Source organism: Quercus lobata, chromosome 7 (genome assembly GCF_001633185.2).
Source record: "Quercus lobata isolate SW786 chromosome 7, ValleyOak3.0 Primary Assembly, whole genome shotgun sequence".
NCBI classification, from domain to species: domain Eukaryota; kingdom Viridiplantae; phylum Streptophyta; class Magnoliopsida; order Fagales; family Fagaceae; genus Quercus; species Quercus lobata.
In genome coordinates, this window is record NC_044910.1 from 10,823,507 (window position 1) to 10,844,911 (window position 21,405).

At 36.5% G+C, this 21,405-nt stretch overlaps 1 long non-coding RNA gene and 1 pseudogene across 3 annotated transcripts; one reads left to right on the forward strand and one right to left on the reverse strand.

Moving 5' to 3' along the window:
* The first annotated feature begins 551 nt into the window (after positions 1 to 551).
* On the forward strand, positions 552 to 11,496 carry LOC115952816. Of its 3 annotated transcripts, XR_004083577.1 has the most exons (6): positions 552 to 763; positions 1,046 to 1,123; positions 1,446 to 1,523; positions 1,637 to 1,688; positions 3,175 to 3,350; positions 10,039 to 11,496. It is a non-coding gene; the product is annotated as an uncharacterized LOC115952816 (long non-coding RNA). The 3 variants fall into 3 exon arrangements; XR_004083576.1 differs by lacking the exon at positions 1,637 to 1,688; XR_004083578.1 differs by lacking the exon at positions 1,637 to 1,688 and having other exon boundaries at positions 10,094 to 11,496.
* Positions 11,497 to 12,035: 539 nt separating this feature from the next.
* On the reverse strand, positions 12,036 to 17,936 carry LOC115951562 (annotated as a pseudogene).
* Positions 17,937 to 21,405: the final 3,469 nt, after the last annotated feature.

Sequence of the window (21,405 nt, forward strand, 5' to 3'; positions counted from 1 at the left end):
TTCTGGAAACACTAGGAAATACCAATTAATTGAGTTACAATGTTTTTGGCAATTAATTTTTTATACTTTAGTATAGCTAAACTTGTAATTTATGAATAAAAATCATTTGTACAACTTTTTGTGTTCAAAAAATTGTGATTGGTGGAGAATAAAGTGAAATACAAAAGTAGTACATGATTTTTATCTGTAATTTACTAATTCATCCATTTTCTTAAAGGGTTAACTCTTTCATAGGCCATTGTATACTTTTGGCGTGATGATCACTCTACAAGTATAAAGTTCTTGTAGTGGGGGATAATGGTCAGGATTCAAATCTCTAGAAGGAAACTTTACACAAATATATACTTTAGATTAAACTAAAAAAAAAAAAAAAAAAACCTCGTTCCCATAGATAGATAGGCTTCAAACCCTTTTGCAGTTATGGGCTCATGTCTTTTTTTTTTTTTTTTTTTTTTTTTTTTTTTTTTTTTGTTGAGAATTTATGGGCTTATGTCTATTATCTAGAACTTATCCCAACTCAATGAATACAAATCCATTCTTGTGGCATAAGCTTTAATGGCCCTTTCCTATTTGGGCCGACCCTACCTTCATTCCTTCTCTCTCTCTCTCTCTCTCTCTCTCTCTCTCTTTCTGAATTTGAAAGGGTTCACGGAAGCGCGTGAGAACCAGAACTCTGATGATGAGCACACACATTAGAAGCGCAGCCGAATCTGATTTCTACATCTAGTGGCCATTGTGAGAACTGGGATGGCAGAAGCAAAGGGTGATGTCTCTCGCATTGTTTATGCATCTTTTTCAGCTTTCTAGGGATTATGTCATCTATAAATATCTCGTATGTAGTAATGCTGCTATGTAGTAATTTGATGCTAAAAAGTAATATGCCCTTTCATTAGATCCATACGATAATTCTGTAATGAGAACTATCTTTGCTTTTGGTGTTGCCATGTGAAAGTAATATTGCATATAAGAACTTCCTGTTTCATTGGAAAGTTTGGCTGCTCTTTACCATTGACTTTAAGTTTGTGCTTTCCTTGTCTTTGCGCAGCATGAAAGGTTTCAATTGACTGCTGTTGTGGCTTCTGATTCCAGTGATAAATCAAAAGAGAAATCAGGGGATCAAAAGGTAATATGATTTTAACAATGTATATTCAGATAATTTCAGATCAATACGATTTAAATAATATAGATTCAAAAACTTTCAAATCAAAATTTCGTGGATGTCACACCAGCTTGTTCAAAATCGTGAAGCTGCCAGAAAAAGCTGATTAAGGAAAAAAGCAGGCCCTTTTGTGTCTTTAGTTCTTTTCTCCTCATGAACATTGTTGTCATTGTTATTTTGCTTTGCTTTCAATATATAATTGCTGCATATGCTGGAATGCAAGCTGCTCCATCTTATAATAGTTTGTGGATAAGATGCAACAACTTGTTTTTACTTCATTTTTTAGGCATATGTGCAACAACTTGAGAGTAGCCGCCTAAAGCTAAATCAACTAGAATGAGAGCTCTGGTGAGCCCGCCAGCAGGTTTGACAATGTTATACTCAATTAAGTGCAGTACTCGTTTTATCCTTTTTGCCTTTTCAATGTGAGGGCTTAGGACATTGTTATTATGTTTCTGTTAATCCTTTTTCTTCTAGGGCATATTTATCTCAAGCTCAGGAGATTAATCCCATTTAATGAGTGGAAATGGTATTTAAACTTCTTTTCCTTTTGATTCTTTAATGATTGTATGCTTGGATTTTTAAAATTGATCACGGAATTAATATCTCTAAAATCTTTAGAATCATATTTCTTAGTATCTTGTGTTAAGGTCCTTAATAACGTAATCACATGGTTGTAGCTTAAATATGCAAGTTACTGAGGTTATGATCAAATTATTTTAAATTCATAGTTGCGTGGCATGATAAGCCGCAGGCAAGCTCAACATACAATTTGATATGGACACCATAAAGGTTTTTAATCATGCCAAGGTGTTTTTGTAGCTCCTTCAGGTTTCTTTGCTAAACTACATGAGATGAACTCTAACCTGCATTGCAGCTTTACTTTTTAAAAAAAAAAAAATTCTCAAAACTGGTTGCTGGCTTACCTATTTGAAATCAACTTGACATGTAGATTCACTTATATATTGTTTGACCTAACTGGGGTACGCTCCAAATGCCTGAAGTTGGAAAACTAATTGTCACATGGAAATTTTCTTAACATGTATCTCAATGTCATTGTGTGTCTTTTGATGCAAGGAGCTCCAAAACTAATTCAGAATTTATTATTTCTGATTTTATTTTTGAATTTCGAACCACTTTTTAATTTTTTGAATTTGGCCTTTATTCTGATTTTTTTCTTAGTCTGTCATGGGTGAATGCCCCTAGATTACTTGGCAACTAGTTTTGCTAGGCAGGGTCAGTTGGCTGCAGGTTTTACAAAAAATTCCCTACATTATCAATTCTTTTAATTGTGGCATGATTAGAATTTAGCCTTGTTAAAATTGTGGCTTTTGTAATCAAGAAAACAAAAGCTTGAACTCAAGGCCACCTATTCTGATAGTATGACATACTACCACTTGTCCCAAAAGTTTAAACTATTAAGCAATGATGAATTTAGTTGCTTAATCATTTTTCTAACACATGTAAGGCATTAGTAGGGGAAGATGCACCATACACACATACATATTTGACGAAGGATGTTTGTATAAAATGAACCCCCCCCCCCCCCCCCCCCCTCCTCTTTTGCCCCACTGTTTTTTGTTTTTCCTTGATTCCTACATTGGAGTTTATGCACATGAATGTAAGGACTATATTATCCTCTTTCTTATGCTTTGAGTAATGGAAGTTTCAGTTTTCTTAACCGTAAAGGAAGTTCTGATTAGCCATTCTAATTTCTAAATTGTGCTTTCTTATTCATCACCCATTTTTGGATGCTTTGAGTAATGGAAGTTTCAGTTTTCTTAACCATAAAGGAAGTTCTGATTAGCCCTTCTAATTTCTAAATTGTGCTTTCTTATTCATCACCCATTTTTGGAATGGATGTATTTTACATATTGTGACAAAAAAAAATGGGCACTTTATGTGTCAAAAATTAAAATCTTTAATACCTTGTTTCTATGTTGGCAGCACTTCTTTACTCCTTATTTTTAAAAATGATTTTGTAACGTTTTTGACTGAATTGCCAAATGGTGCAGCTTCTTGTGAATCAATTGGAGCCTTTAATTGAGATGCTCTGTTACTAGGCATGGAGGCATTGCAACAATCCCTGGCTGAGACATTGACCAATGGCTCACCTGGCCGGTTAGGATCATCTGGGAATGTAGCAAACTACATAGGAAAGCTTGGAACACTTGAGGGATTCATTTGCCAGGTAATTTTCTATTCTGGTTTGATCCCACTTATTTGTTTTCCTACTATCGTTCAAGCACTCATTGCTAGGAAGGAATGATGATGAAATGAAACTCAATTTTGAAACAGGCTAGATTTGCAGTGCTAGGATAATCCTTACACATGGTAGAATATTGCTTCTTGGGATTGCTTTAAAATTCTTTAGCTACTTTGATATTGTCAGTAAAATAGTAGGAAATCTATAAGTATAATTGTTTTGAGGAATACCCCTTGTGCAATTATAAAATTTTAATTCATATTCTTTGTCCATTACTAGCCAATTTGTGTTCCCATAGCATTAAGATTAAATGCACTTTGGTATGTTTTTAGGTATTTGGAATACGAGGAAGAAACCAAATCCTACATGGGTTTGTTGTATTCGTATATGTTCTTCAAAGCATTATGCATTTAATCTTGCTTGGGAATTTTTATGGGGGGTGGGGTGGGTCTGCAAAAAACAGTCTTGTTTTTTTTTGATAGGTTATAAGGAAATATTTTTTTTTTTTTGATAAGTAATAAAGAAGTATATTAAGAAAACTACCTCATGAAAACAGAGGCAGAACAGAAAGTACAGAGAGAGAAACAAACAAAACAGAAAAGTGAACAAGAAAACAAATAGAAACAACAAAAAACTAAGAACAGTGAAGAGAACAAAGGAACAAAGGGAGGGAATCACTAGAGGTGAGTCCCCAAGCCCTAGACCAATCAAAAAGGGAACCACAAAAATAAGCTAGCAACTGGTCATCGGATCTGTCCCTGTCCTCAAAAGTTCGCCAATTCTGCTCCCTCCAAATACACCACAAAAGGCACAACGGAGCTAAATTCCAAATGCTAGAAGAGTGCTTTCCACACCAGTTCCACCAGCTGAAGAGCATTTCTGCAACCGATCTAGGCAAGACCCAAGAAATCCCAAAAGATCTGAAAATCAAGCTCCACAACTTATAAGCTTTTTCACAATGGAGAAGCAAATGATTCACCGTCTCCCCATTGCAACGACACATAATGCACCAATCAACCAGCTCAAAGCCTCTACGCCGCAAAGTGTCCCCTGTAAGAATCTTCTCCCAAGCAGCCGTCCAAACAAAGAAAGAGACGTGCGGAGGGGCCTTAACCTTCCAAATACCTTTCCAAGGAAAAGTAAAAGGAGAGGGGCTTCGAAGCTTGTCGTAAAAGGAGCGAATATTGAAATCCCCCTTCTTCGACAATTTCCAAACCATGCGGTCTTCTTGCTCGGAGTGAGGTAAACAAGAATCCAAGGTCTGGAGAAAATTAACCACCTCTCCCATCTCCCAATCATTAGGATCCCTAAGAAAAGGAACCTTCCAACTTCTACGAGCTTGGGTCCCCAACCTTTCGAGAGATGAGGCCACAGAAGCCTTTCTATTAGAAACAATCCCATACACAACCGGGAAGGAAAGATGAAGTGGAGAGTCCCCACACCACTGATCTGTCCAAAACTTCACTCTATCCCCCACCCCAATCTCAAACCGGATAAACTTGCTAAAAATCTCCCAACCTTTTCGGATACTTCTCCATAAACCACACCCATGAACACCCCTACCCAACTTAGAAGACCAACCCCCCCATTCTTCCCCAAACTTCAAAGCTACAACCCTCCTCCATAGACGGGTCTCCTCAACCCCAAACCGCCATAACCACTTTCCAAGCAGAGCTTTATTAAAGGTAGTTAGTTTCCTGATACCCAAGCCACCATTAACCTTAGGAGCACACACCTTATCCCACCCCACCAAATGAAGCTTCGACTCCCCCCACAGGAAGTCCCTCTGAATCTTCTCAATTTTATTAGCCACATGCGACGGAATGGTGAAGAGAGATAAATAGTAAGTAGGAAGGCTAGAAAGCGTACTCTTGAGCAGCGTCAATCTTCCGCCTTTTGACAAATACAACTTCTTCCACCCGGCTAACCTTCGATTAATCTTCTCCAATATAGGGTTCCAAATAGAGGGGGATTTATGAGACGCCCCCAAAGGCATACCAAGGTAGGTCATTGGCAAGGATCCAATCCGGCAACCCAAAATCTCTGCCAAGGCATGAATATTAATAACCTCCCCTACTGGAACCATCTCACTCTTCAGGACATTAACCTTCAAACCAGTCACAGCCTGAAAGCAAAGGAGAAGCATCCGAACATGAAGGATCTGTTCCACGTCCGCATCACAAAACAAAATAGTATCATCTGCAAATAGAAGGTGCGAGACACATTCCCCTTCACCCCGTCTTCCAATAGCCTTGAAACCCCTAATCAGGCCGGCACCTTCAACTCTTTTCAACATCCTACTTAGGACCTCCATCATGACTAGAAATAACAAAGGAGATAGCGGATCCCCTTGCCTCAGACCGCTCGTGCTCCCAAAAAAGTCAGCAGGAGCCCCATTGATCAAAATAGAAAACTGGACCGTCGAGATACCAGTGCGGATCCAACTACACCACTTCTCCCCGAAACACATTCTCTTCAAAAGGTCCAGAAGAGCCTCCCAATTCACATGATCATAAGCTTTCTCAATGTCTAGCTTACAAATGACCCCCGGGATCTTACTCTTCACTCGACTATTAACGCACTCATTAGCAATAAGAACTGAGTCAAGAATCTGTCTTCCTCCCACAAAACTATTCTGAGACTCAGAAATTAGATGATCTAAGACCAGTTTCAAACGATTCGCCAAAACCTTAGACAGGATCTTGTACATGCTCCCCACCAAGCTAATAGGCCTGAAATCTCGAATATTGGAAGCATCATTCTTCTTGGGAATGAGAACTAAGAAGGTAGCATTCAAAGATTTCTCAAACTTACTATGTTGATAGACCTCCTCAAAAACTGCTAGGACATCCCTTTCCACCACTCTCCAGCAATGGTGGAAAAAGGCCATAGAGAAGCCGTCTGGACCTGGAGCTTTATCTCCAGCCAGCTCGTTAACGGCGAGAAGAATTTCCTCCTTCTCAAACCTCCTTTCAAGCCAACCCCTCTCCGACCCATCTATCTGATCAAACTCCAAACCTTCCGCAAAAGGTCTCCACTCCTCCGTCTCCTGATACAGATTTTTATAAAAGTTTACTGCCTGGGCAGCCACCTCGGATTCCTCCTCATAGATCACCCCATCCACCTCCAGAAAGCTCAGATTATTATACCTTCTGCGGGAATTAGCCACCCTATGGAAAAATTTAGTATTATTATCTCCTTCCTTAATCCATAGCATCCTTGATTTCTGTCTCCAAGAGATTTCTTCCAAAGAGAGAAGATTCTTAACTTCAGACCTCATCACATCTCTCTCACAAACCTCAGCATCAGAGAGGCCAAATTCCCCTTCCTTGGCATCAAAGGATTTCAGAGCCTCTAATAAATGAGACTTTTTGCGCCCAACATGACCAAACTCCGACCGGTTCCACTGAATGATATCTTCTTTCAAAGCCTTCAGCTTTTTGGCAAACACAAAGCTAGGAGTACCGGAGAAGGAATGACGATTCCACCAAGAGTGAACTCTATCAATAAATCCCTCCGACTTTAGCCACATATTCTCAAACCTAAACGGACTTTTACTCCTCGCCATTCCCCCTACCTCCATAAGAATTGGAAAATGATCTGAAACAGGACGAGGTAAAATCCGTTGGGTCACATCTGGGAAGTGCTCCTCCCAATCATGAGACACCAAAACTCTGTCTATCCTAGACATCGAGGGCTGGTTTGAACCGCTAGACCAAGTATATCTCCCACCCTCCAGAGGCAAGTCAATCAAGTTAAGATCCCCAATGAACTCCGAAAAGAGTTCCATGGCCGGAGAAAGACGAGAACATCCCAACCGTTCGCTAGGGAAACGAACAATATTGAAATCCCCGATGCAACACCAAGGGACATTCCAGTATTGCTGAACACCAACCAACTCGTCCCACATAAGACCCCTCTCATTGTTATCAACTGGGCCATAAACCCCCGAACACGCCCAAGTGAAACCGTCCCCCACCCCACGCCACCGAACAGACACAGAGAAAGAACTCACCAAACACTCCGACCTCTCTACAACCCTCCTATCCCACATCAGCAAAACCCCACCCGCCGTCTGGACAGCATCTAGCGCCACCCAATCCAGAAAAGGACAACTCCATAAGCTACCAACCAACTGTCTGTCCAGGCCAGCAAGCTTAGTTTCTTGAAGGCAGATTACATCACACTTCCAATCACGCAATAAATTTTTCACTATCAAACGTTTCCGACCATCATTCAGACCCCTAACATTCCAAGAAAGAATTTTCAAATTCATAAAGACAATAACGCCCCACTGACCAAAAAAAAAAAAACTCAGCAGCCAGCACGCTGCCTACCATCATAATTAACTGAGGATTGCAAATTCCTCAGCTCTCTCTTCCCTTTCTCCTTAAAGATGACGACTTTTCTAGTAGCTGTAGCTTTCCTATTCAGCTCTTTGGCAGCCTCCGTCTCCCTCTCAATCTTTTGTAACAAGGCAATGCATAAATTCTCATGTCGGCATAAAGGCAGCCCCACCAGTTTACTAAACCCAGGAAGTCTATTCTTCACCCATCTAGAAATATCCGACGTGTTCACATTCTCCACTGCCTCATTACTCCAATTAAACTCAACTGCCAAAGGGAGCCCAAAGGGCGTGATAGATAACAAAGGGGCTAATAAACTATCCTCTCCCCCCATACCCATATCTGAGTTGTTCAGTTCGACCTCCACCAAGTCACTCACCCCAGCAACAGCACATAAAGCCTTTGTGGGAGTCACCGTTGACCTGGGTTGCACTATTTCAAGGGCAGCATTCGGCTTGGATAAGACACAACTGTCCCAGCCACCTTCAGCCCCAATGTTGTCCCTCAAACCCACAAGCCCAGCCCTTGATAAGCTCAGAAGTAAATTAGATAAAAACCTCTCTGCCGGAGACCACAAAGACTCCTTATCAGACTTACCCGGTGACACCGAATGCACATCGGAATTTATTCCGTCAGAGGAGGGGCTGCCAGCCTTGATCAGAGAGATTGGAGTCTCGCCGGAGCAAGGACCTGAGCAAAAACCGACGATGCAGGTGTCGCCGGCCTTTCCCGGTGTCGTCGGAAGCTCGCCGGAGCTGAATCCGGCAGCGGAGGGGCCGTCGGCCTCCACTAGCAGCAACGGAGACCCAACGGTCCCAGTCGCGTCCTTTCCCGGTGACTTCCGGGGCTCGTCGGAGCTGGGACCGGCGACGGAGGGGCCGTCGGCCACCGCCAGAGGCTTGACGCTCCGGTCCGGCGCTCCTTGCTGGTGACGAGCCTTGGGGCAGGCTTCAGAAGTCAGGATCTGGGCTGACTTACCTTCCCCAGCCAGAGAGCACTCCCCCAACTCAAACACGCTTGGGCCTGAGAAAGAAGAGCCCCTCACTGGGCTTGATCCACAGCCCAAACCAGGCCTAAGGGCCTCCTGATTGGTTTCTAGAGGAGCCCAATTAAGGACCTTAGAAGCATCAGAGTTGCCTTCCCTTTCCACTTCACGTGCCACTCCTCTGTTCTTAGAAACTCCCCCTTTCTTTCTAACCCAAGAGACCTGTCTCCTCCCTATCACATCAACCTCTATGACAAGACCTCTCCCTGCCCAGCAAGATCTTCTAAAAGCAGACTTCTTCCCCTTTACAACAGCTTTTGAATTCAAAAAGCTTGGGGAAAGTAAACTAGTGTCAGCCAACTTCTGCTGACCCACCTCAGCCACCTCACTCAACCGTTGCTCCCTCCAAAACCTTCCCACCACCTCCATCCTTCCAGACTTGCTCACTGGAATTTCCCCCATTTTTGCACTTGAGAGTATCAGATTCTCCCCTTTATTCTCCTTTCCTAGCTGTGTAAACTTCTCTTTGGCTGTGAGACCAAGGTGTGGCAGCTGCTTTCTATCCTCAGTTCTATCATGAAGACCTTGCACAACTTCAGCAAAAGTTCTAGAGTTATGAACCTCCAGCTTATGCTTCCGTGCCTGAGGAGTGAATTTAGGGGGACCATTTCCACCCACTGCATAATGAGAAGGAAACAACAACTTCCTTAGTTCTAGACCAAAAACCCTCCAACCAAATCTCTCAATGCCCTCCGGTACAATAATCGATCTCCTAGTCCCACCATCTTTGATTTCAGATAACAGCAAGAACTGACCTGAGGGGTTGGAACACCACTGGAGAAAGAAAGCAGTGTCACCCTCTCTAAGAGTGAAAAACTGCTTGAAACTCTTCCCAACAACAAAGTGTTCAATGCAAGACATCAGCCAATGGGCTGCGTTCTTGCTCATGAAAACTGATCTCATAGCAAACTTGCCCCTCTCAAAGATCCTTAATAAGAAAAAACGACCCCCTTCCTCTACAACTAATTGAAAAGATTTAGACTCAATGAGAAAGCTACGAACCCCCCCCCATTTAAGATGAATAAGCTATTTCACTCGAGCTTTGCTGATGAAAAAAAAAAAAAAACAGTCTTGTTACTTTTCATTAACTTCCCATTATGTATTTTTTTTGTTTTTAGAAAAGAGTCTATAAAAACTTGGTCCTCTTTCTAGATGAAATAAACCATGCATTTAAAAGGCTTGGTGCTAGTTTTGATGCAACTTGTACATAACTTGGTCTTCTTGTAACTGTTGATGAGGCCATTTTATGTCACTTTTTCTTTTCTTTTCTTGCAATTACCAGGTTGACAATGTGCATAAAAAAACACTATAACAATGCACCGTATATTGATAACTAGGCAATCAGCTCATGCACTTCTTGCAATAAATGACTATTCCTTTCATCTTCAAGCCCTTAGTCTCCTCTGGCTTGTGCGGTCACGGAAATGAGAAGCACAAAAATTGTCTTGATGAAGTTCTTTTGAAGACTGGCTCAACCCATCCTATCAAAGGATCATTAAGCATTGAGTTCGTACTGGATCAGTCATGATTCACCATTAAGTGGATTGCTGTCAATCTTTAACCCCAAATTCCTTTAGGGATTGGGTTGTCATGCATTAGTCATATTGATGATGAAATTGAAAGTTGCAAATCTCTTTGTTGTTGATTTGGTCTCCATTTGCACTTCTAGTGTCACATGTGTTTACCTAGGTCATATATTCTCATTTCTTATGTTGTTGATTTGGTCTCCATATGCACTTCTAGTGTCACATATGTTTACCTATGTCGTTTATTCTCATTTCTTATGTTTAAACTATAGTTCTAATAATCTGATTATGTTAGATGTTTAATAGAACCATGAAGGACAATAGGATAGTATTTGTAATGTAGGTTACAGTAATCAGTTTGTATACCAAAATTAGATTATATATTGGTGAAAGAATTCATTTTTGGTGTTTGGATTAATTCATATTCAACATGTAATATGTTTTTATGCACAATTTCATTGGCTATGAGAATTCCGTAGGCTGGTTGTATCATTTGGTTTTAGTGGAAAGTCAATTTTGTATGCGGAAATATATCATGTGTTGGGGAAGTTTGGCTATTGTTGGGTTTCATCAAAATGATTTACTGCTTTCTTGTGCAAAGAAACGTACATTAACTTGGTTCTAGTTTAAAGAAACTTAATAACTACAAGATTATCAAGTAGATAAATTAGTATGAATATGAGTATATTTACTTAGCATTCAAATGTGGAGATAATGCATGGCATTCACATATAGGGCTCATAAACACTCAATTTTTTCAATTTTGGAGTCTTATGGATAAAAGATTGAACATAGATGAAAACAAGAATATAATCACACTATGGTCTTCTTGGAATACACACACACACAAAAATAGCATAAGATAGATCCAGCTAGCTTCACCACTAAAAGAAACAATATAAGGCCCTGTTTGGAATGAGCATAAACTTTAGATGTGTTTCTCATAAGGTTTATGACAATGCTTCCTTCTACATGTATATGCCAGCATCATATCCTCTTTAGAAACTTGAGGCTGAAAAGCACGTAATTGATACCACTTGTTACCACATACAAGCAAGTGAGACATTAGATTTACAGTGAGTTAAATGGGATTACTTTCATACATCTATATATGATGAGGAAAAAGGACACTTATTGTTTAATGAATTTGATTAGTATCATATTTTAAAGATTTCAACTTAATTACTAGAATATGATGTTTTTGTTCTTATAATATAAAGACTAAATTATAGCAAAATGATCGGGATAGATAGAATAATATTATGCTTTACCAAATATGATTTTCTAGATTTTATAGAACTAGGAAACTTGTAATTAATGATCATTCAATTTTATTTTATTTATTTATGATGTTTATGCATTTTTGGATACTGACCAAATACTAAACTAATATAAGAAAAGGTAATGTGCTCACCACTTGTATGTCTTACCCAGCATTACACATCCGTCTCACTAATCTCAATTTGCTCTTGTTAATGTGTCTAGTGATCCGCCAGCTTTTCCTATATAAAAATTATGTGTGATTTAAGTAACCATAATATTTTCAATGGAAAAATGACAGTGTGATTGCTATTGCTGCTACTGTAATTGATTGTAAGTGAAAAACGACAGTGTGATTGCTATTGCTGCTACTGTAATTGATTGTAAGTGAAAAAATTATTGTTTGTCAAAATATTTTCTTGGTGCATGCAATTGTGTCAAAATATTTATTTTTTCATTTTAATAAAACTAGGTTCTAATTTCCACTAATTAATAAAAGCTAAAAATATTTGCAAATTATATATAATGATGGTTTATACAAAAGTGTTAAAATTCTCCTATTAGTGGGATATTTGTGGTGTGAATGTGACATACCTTTCCTTTGAATATGTGCTCTATGGTGGCATTTAGGTATCCCTTCCAATGACATGTTCTTTCTTTTTCCCATGAAAATGCATTGTATACTCCCTCTAGCTTAGGTGTGTTTAGATTAGATGGAATAAACGTGCTTAAACTAGGACATTCATTCACCATTATTTCCTCCAGTGATGGCCACTCTAAAGCATTAGTTTCAGAGCAAAAACACTTCAGATTTGGTAAATTATGAAGCACGATTGAGTTCACTTTGTCGAACAAAACGTCCTTTTCTTTTTCTTCTTCTCCTGCTCTTGCAAGGATTTCTTCAATTTTCTTACAGTTACCAACTTCAATTTTCTCTAACATCACGAGCAGTTTTGCTATTGATGGTGAGAACAAATATGTCAGACTGTTACAGTCCCATACTTTTAACAATCTCAGGTTTCCAAAGCCCAAGATCCTTTCCGGACCTTTCTTCCATATGTGCACCAATTTTGGTAAATCCATTAGAACCAATTCCCTTAACTGATCAGGTACTGGTGCGATTTGACTTTCCTTTTCTTCCACTTCTTCTCCTGCTCTTGCAAGGATTTCTTCAATTTTCTTACAGTTACCAACTTCTATTTTCTCTAACATCACAAGCAATTTTGCTGTTGATGGTGAGAACAAATATGTCAGACTGTTACAGTCCCATACTTTTAACAATCTCAGGTTTCCAAAGCCCAAGATCCTTTTCGGACCCTTCTTCCATATGTGCACCAGTTTTGGTAAATCCATTAGAAACAATTCCCTTAATTGATCAAGTACTGGTGCGATGTGACTTTCCTTTTCTTCCTCTTCTTCTCCTGCTCTTGCAAGGATTTCTTCAATTTTCTCACAGTGACTAACTTTAATTTTCTCTAACATCACAAGCAGTTTTGCTATGGATGGTGAGAACAAATATGTTAGACTGTTACATCCTATTACTTCTAACAATCTCAAGTTCCCAAAGCCCAAGATCCTTTCTGGACCCTTCTTCCATATGTGCACCAGTTTGGTAAATCCATTAGATCCAATTCCCTTAACTGATCAAGTACTGGTGCCATGCGACTTTCCTTAACATTTAGTTCCTCAAGTTGAAATATAACTTCCAGTGAATCATAGCTAATCAAATTTATCTTTTTTAGATTCTTTAAGAACACAATCAAATGGGATGGAAAAAAAGACCTTGTCTCGGAGTTGTTGTCGATATCATTAGCTCTTGGATCCTTAGTCAAAATACCCTACAAACAAAGATAATCAATTACTTTTAAAGAACTAAATAATCATTTCTTTTATATCCATCAAAATTATTTGGATCCATGGGCCTAATAGCCAAAAAAAAAAAGCATATATATATATACATATATACATATATATATATATATATAAATAAATATATATATATATATATATATATCCATCTACAAAAGAAGATGGTATAAACAGAGTGGATGAACAAATAGAAAAGCAATAAAATGTTGATGTCTATTTATCTTATCACTTTGTTGATCGACTTAAGGTTATCACAATGCTCCATTGGCACAGGTGCATAAATCTAGAAATTTCATTGTGTTGTTTTCTTATTATTAAAAAAAAAAAAAAAAAAAAATGACTCTTGGTCTTGGGGCTTTGAATCCAATTCCCAGTTAATCTTCTGCAGCTTCCCACATGTTTTGAATTTCGGACACCCATACATATAGATCTTCTCAATGGATGACCATTCAATAAAATAAGGTTCGATACAGAAACTCATGAGATTTGGTAGAGACCATAAACTGAAGGAAGTAAGTTTAGGGAACAAGATGATATCCTCTGCCTCTTCTTCTCCATCTCTTTGAACAATGTTTTTGATCATGTCACACTGCAATATGTCAATGCTTTGAAGTTCCACAAGTAGTTTTGCAACAGTAGGTGGGAATAAATATCTTAGTTTATGACATTTAAATACATCAATTGATGTTAGGTTTTGAAAGCTCTGAATTCCTTGTGGAACATTCTTCCATAAATACCTCAAATTACATAAACGATTTACTCTTAAAGTTTTCAATTCAGCAAGTACTGCGATTCTCTGATGGTCATTGTTGTCCTTCTGTCCTTCAAGATCAAATACCACTTCTAGTCTTTCAAAATCTTCATTTGAACCCCTAAATGAAAGTTCTTTTAAATTAGGTTGCCACAAAATGGTCTTGGATGAAAAGAATTTATGAGAAATGGGTGTTGAGTCAGGAAAGGATCCAGCAGTTTGCTGAATGATTGTCATCTTGTCACTTCCAAAAGTGTCTATCCTTCTAACCTGATGAATCCATAAACTTATTATGTAAGAAGCATCAAATCCAGGCAAACCTTTTAAACATTAAAAAATTGATAAATCACTTTGAAAAGCATAAAACAATGAGCTTTTGAAAGGAAGGATTTATAAAATTAATATTTTAAAGAGTGAGGGAAAGAATTATACCTCCTGATTCAACAATGATGGTTGGACAAGCTCAACAGGACCCATGCCTGTACAAAAGCCAATGAGTCTTGGTAGAGAGCGCAGCTTTATAGACATTAATTGCGGAAACATGATCTTATCAATTAGTGCCTTCTCATCTTCTCCTTCCTTGTGAAATATTTTCTCCATGTCTTCACAACTTTCTATATTTAACTCTTGGAGTTGAACCAAACCTCTCGCTATGGACAATGAAAAGACATTTTTCAAACATTTGCAATAGAAGAGCATAATTGATCTTAGTTTGCCAAAACAAGCAAGCTGTGAGTGTGTACCACTAAAGGATCTCTGTGGGATTTGGCTATGATATATCTTTTTTAAATTAGGCAATCTCACTAGTTCCAATGACTCCAAGATAGGAAAGGCAACACGAGGAGTCTGATATGATGTGGCATCAATTAAGTATTCTACATCTTCACTGTATGAAATGCTTAGAACCTCCAAGCATGGAAAGCCCTCTTCGTCTAACTTGTAGAGAATGTTTTCAAAATCTTTTATTTCACTCAAAAATATAAATTCAGATTTCTGTAACAGTAGATGAGGTATCCGACTCTCCGCAATATCACTTGCAACAAATCCTACAAGTGCCAAACTATTTTTGAATATATACTGAGTTGTGTTCCAGAAAATAGAATAGTTGCCAAAAATCCGATGCATAAATGGCATGTCCCATGCATATATTTGAAATTTTATCATTTGATTTTTGAAGTGCAATTCTTTTGGCAATAACTTGATGTTTGGAATATGAAGACGTAAAGCCATCAAAGAATCAGAGAAAGACCATAGTTCAGCAAGGCTTGCGTTGGCTCCCTTTCTATTGCCTTCCGTTGGTTCCCAATTCATGACAAAGACATTTCCCATGTACAACTCTTCTAGTCTAGATAAACTTGATAGTAGACCAGGTGGAATGTGCTGAAGAGCAGAGCATTCTGACAGATCTAACAACTTTAAATGACTCAGATTTCCTATTTCTCTGGGCAACTCCTTGATTTCAGTACCAAGAAAGCTAAGCATTTCTAGTTTCCCAAGTGCTCCAATTGCTGACACATCTTTTATCTCACAATACTCTAGAAGCAATGTCTGAAGGTTCTGAAGGACCTGTATGGATTGTGGTAGTGATGGAAAAGACATACCTTGCATAGCCAAAACCTTTAATCCCATCATCCCTTTAAATAGATTGGTTGGGAGCATTTGTCTAGTAGTGTCCTTGCCACGTGATAGTTGTAGAAGCTCAAGTTTCGGACACTCCAAGCCATCAGGATGATTTTTCAATTCTTGAGATACAATCGAAATCGCAACATAATGTTCATATGTATCTTTCTTTGTCCATTCTTCCCAACAAACATGTTCATTAGCAATTGATATTGCAACACCCCGTACAACATCATGCATTTTCACACATTCTTGTTCATCACTATCCAACAAAAGAGATGATCTTCTAAGATTGTCAACCATTGCATGGACTCTATTTCTTGCTTCTGCCACCTTATCAATCTTTGCAAATAACCTTTGTCCCACTCCAAATCTGAATAAATATTCAATGGGAATATCATAATCTTCTGGAAATAAACAGCATATTAAAAAGCATGACTTGACTTCATCACTTGCTAGAAAATTGTAACTGAGCTCTATGCTGGAATAGACATTTGAATCCAAACCTGAATTATTTTTTGAGATAGACTTTCTAAGCTGTTGAAGTGCAGCAACCCACTCATTATTTCTCTTGTTTTCTAGAGCTCTTCCAACAGTAACTATAGCAATAGGTATGCCTTTACATTCCTTCGCAACCTTTTCTGCTATTGGACGTAGATTGGGAGTATCTATACAATTACTTGCCATCTCTTTGAAAAAGCTCCATGCTTCTTCTTCAGTTAAGGCTTCAATTCTAACAATCTTATGAGATTTCATTTGATTGCAGACTTCTTCGCTTATTGATGTTAACAAGATTTTGCAACTATTGAGTTCAACTTTATAAGGAATTCCTACATCCTTTAGATTAACTTCTTCCAAAACATTGTCTAATATTACAAGGACATTCTCAAAGTTAATTTCCCTACGTTGCATCATAGCAATTTGATCTTCAATCTTGCTCAAGTCTCTTTTACGGGACACTACTACCATCACAACTTCATCAAATAAGTTATCATCTTTGGCTCTTTTTGCTACCTCTTTGGCCATTGTTGTCTTTCCAATCCCCTCCATCCCGCATATGGCAGTCATGTTGATCTTGTCATCCCTTAAAGCAGTCAAAAGTTCTCTCATGATTGGTATTCTTGATTCAAAAACCTTAAAACCTTCCTTGGAAGAAGTTGCTATTCCCTGTGGTGGAGGAGGAGGATAGGACACTTTATCAAATTGTCCATCTCTTAATAGCCCATCAATTTCCAAAGTCTTCTTCTTAGCTATCCTACTCAAGAATAACGTGACTTCAGATTGGGACACCATCCATTCAAGCACATCGCATTTGCTTTGACATCTTCTTTAAGGAATCTCTGCAGACCTTCACTGATGTTATCTACCTTTTCTACCCAACTCTCAACCTCAGATGCAATTACCTCTTCGTTTTGTTTTGCTGCATCAATTTCTAATTGCACCCCAGCTCTCTTGTCACCCAGCTTCTGAAATTGATCTTTGAGATTCTTGATGTGGCTATTGTAGCAACTTAGATGGCAAAAATGTTTTCTGATTGGCGCCACCAAGTGTCCTCCAATGTCAATGATAAGTGAAATAATGTTCATTTCTTGACTTTATTCTTTTGGATTCTCTGTAAGAAAATACGGAGTTTTAGATTTTGACTTTCATTTATATTTGCGTGATCGATTTTCTATTCTTTTAGAATCAAGAGTTCTAAACATTAGAAAAAAAACATATATTCCAATTGCTTTAGAAGTGCTCAAATGAGGCTCATGAGTTCTTCCATTTATTCCAATTGCTGGTTAAGAAGCTCCCACAACTGGAGTTAGAACGATGGGCAATGGTGTCTTGGGCAATATGGAACACAAGGAATAAATTCTACTTTGAAAGAATCCAGCAGCATCCAAAAATCATCCTAGATAGGGCTATTGGTTTTTTAGAAGAGTATCAAAGACTGTGTGCTTCACAGAATAGAAACTAGCTCTCATCGAGTTGGTTGATTTGTTTTGTTTTTCTGTCTTTGGTGATGTTTTAGTTGTTTTGTTTTGTTGTTAGTGTCCAACCTGCTGGAATTATTTCCTGCTCTATGGGGTGTGTTGTTCCTAGTGGTACTTTTGTAATACGTACTTTTCTTCAATAAAATATTTATCTTTTATCTCAAAAAAAAAAAAAAAAAAACATATACTACTATATAATCTACTCAATCCCTTGCCTGCGCTATTAAGGGCTCGTTTGGATCGAATGAGAATGGAGGAGAGTAAAGTAAAGTTGACACAAAATAAATGATTGATTAGATTTATATAATTCCCATAAAATCTCGGGTGATTTCAAATTAAATCCTATTTTTTTAATTTTCAATTAAAATCATATAATTTTTAAATCATTTCAATTAGTGTCTCTCTTTGTTACTAACTTACTATTAATTAAAAAAACAAAAATTTGCACAACTTGTAACTAAACCTATCTAAACACAAAAATTGTCCAATATGAAATTATAATACCCTTGATATATTATAGACAAGGCAAGGCTTAGGTATAGTATTAAGGTTTTGTTCCTTAAGTTCCTCTTTTAAGATTCTACTATGTGGATTTTTCTTCATGGGATGAAAGTGTATTTTTTAGTTAAGTAGCCACATGGCTCAATCTTAAGTGGAGAATCTAAGGAACAGCACCTAAGATATTGTACTTAAGTTTTGTCCTTATAGATAAGAGTTGTGAAATTATATAATAATCAGTCATTTATTTATTGTCACCAAAATATTTAGAATAAAATTATATATTATATAAATTCAGAGCCAAATTATATCATATTATATACCATATAATAAAAATTATATCCCATACATTGTGGTTGCTCCAAATGGACAATCTTTTATTAATAAACTAGTTGATATCCTATGCGATGTGCGGTGCATTTTGATAAATTTTCTAAGAAGTTATGTATGACCCATTCATGAATACTATTATTATTAGTCATAGTTAATATTTGAAGTTTTGTAGTAAAACTAAATTCAAACTAAATACATTGGGTGACAAAATTCCTCCAATTTATGCAACCAATAAATATCGACAGATCACAATTCATATTATCACCTACAAACTGTTGATTCCTAGGTGTCTTTCTTGTATGGTTTATTCTTTATATATAAATTCTATAGTGTTAATTTCCACATTTCTTATGCCACTAAAGTCTATATATCAACACCTACAATTTTTATGTCAATGAAAGTAGTTTTTCATTGATTTCAAAATTGATATGAGAGATAAAATTAAGGCACATTAACATTTTAATTGAAGAAAAGTTTGATTTTCAAAGATCATAATTATAATAGAGTGAAAATTGATAGAATGATATCTTAATCAATTAGCTATAAAAACTGCTAGAATTTTCATGATACAATAATAGAAAAAATAATGCCATAGTGATGCAATAATATCACAATTTAACCTCCAAATTTTAATTGAACAAAAAGCAACCAAAATACCAAAAATACTACAAATCCTTACCAAGTAAATGCATTATATGGAAAACCAAAAATCTCAATTGGTGCATAATATGAAAAAATCAGCCTAAACATTAGAATGCTATATCAGTAAAAGTGTATACATAAAATATAAACAAAATATATAAGACGAACATAATATTTTGGAAATTAACATACCTTTCAGAAAGGGAACCAAAGATATTGTGAGAGAAATTATGGAAGTTTAATTTTTAAGTCCAAAGAAAATGGAAATTTATATTGGGGCAAATGTGAAGACAAATAATCATATTACCAAATTCGTTGAATTTGACTCTTGCAATTTTGCATTGAAGTTAGCTTATGTGGAAAATTGAAAAGTTTTCTTAATTCGTATTTTTCCTATGACTTTTAGATCCATTCGTGTCTATCCAAAGCATTTAAAGTTATAAATGTATACAAATTCTTTGAATTATATTAATACATTGAAATAAATGCATCTGACATAAACACTAAACTTGGATGAGGTGGAAACCTAAATGAAAAAAATGTCATACAATGCACCACTTGATAGAACCTCATGCTCTCCCGTATGAGGTCTCTGCTTTTATACATATAATAATATTGATTTGGTCCAACTAGAATTCTATTGCTAAAGTTTCAGAAACTTTAAACGTTGCTTCAATTAAAATTCTACCAGTTTTTATAAATTTGTCACATTTTGAAAGCTCAGGATTTGGCATATTATTATTATTATAGTAGAAGATCTGATATATATTGAAACTTAGGGTTAGTTTTGTTACTTTTGAAAGCTCAGTAATGGAACTCATTACACAATTCAATTTATGAATTTCATTTACTCAAGGAAATATTAGAGAGATAAAGATTTGTTGAATTGTTTACCAACTTACATACTTCCTTCTTAAAAATAAAAATAAAATAAAAAATAAAAAAAATTGCATACTTGGGTAAGAATTTTGATAGACAATTTTATTCTTTATGCAAAGGTTTGTAGAATCGTTTACTGACATACATACTTCTCAAGAAAAAAATATATTACATATATACTTAGGTAAGAATTTTGATAGACAATTTTATTCTTTATGCAGCTATTTCTTTTCTTCTTTAACTCATATAATACTTTTTTCATTAACCATAATAGCTAGTGTAAATGAGTTTATCAATTAGTGTGTTCACAGAGGAAGAAAGATAAAAAAACAAGGGATGTCTGACAGTGATAATGTTCCCCAAAATCTTTTCTTCAAGCTGTTGTCTTTCTCTTCAAAATACTTTGACAACATTGGTTGGAGTGATGTTTTATTTATTCCATTGCATAAATGCTATGTTTGATTTTTCTTACACCCTAACCTACTAAAATTGTTATAAGTTTCAAACAGTTAGCAATTGATCGTTATCATCCAAATGACTATGTATTTAGAATTTCTATCAATATTAATTTGTGAACAGGAATGTTAGGTGTAACACTTAAGCCTTTATGAGCAATTTTGGTAGCAATTCATGTTGGCGGGTCGTATTAAGGTCCATTTATATACAATCTAAAAGTTCTTATTTGAACCCAATGAAACTCCATCAAAATTTAGAAAAACAAAATCTAAGGTTATGTTTGGTAACAATTTTTGTTTTTTATTTTCAAAAACTTGTTTTTGGGAATATAATGAAAAAACAATTTTCTTGTATTTTTGAAATCAAAATCATGTTGGGTTAGTTGAAATTAAAAAGATAGTTCTTTGAAAAAAATAGAAAATACTAAAATATGTTGTTACTAGGATTTGAATTTTAATGCTAACTCATTAAATAAGGTAGATTCATTAAATTAAATGCGTGTTTTTATTGACTTTTAAAAATTAGAAACTGAAAATAGCCTTTTACATGTTTTCAATTTTCTTCACAAATTGAGTTTTGAGAACATATTTTGTTTTTTGTCCATTTTGGGTTGCCAAACAAGTTTTTTAGTCTCAAAATAGAAAATTGTTTTTAGAAACAGAAAATAAAGGGAAAAAACAGTTACCAAACATATCTTAATTTTTTTTTTTTTTTTTTAAAGGCAGGGACCTTAGGATTTCAATGAATAATTACTAATATAACCATTTAAATTCTTTTAACTCAATTCTCTCTCTCTCTCTCTCTCTCTCTCTCTCTCTCTCTCTCTCTCTCTCTCT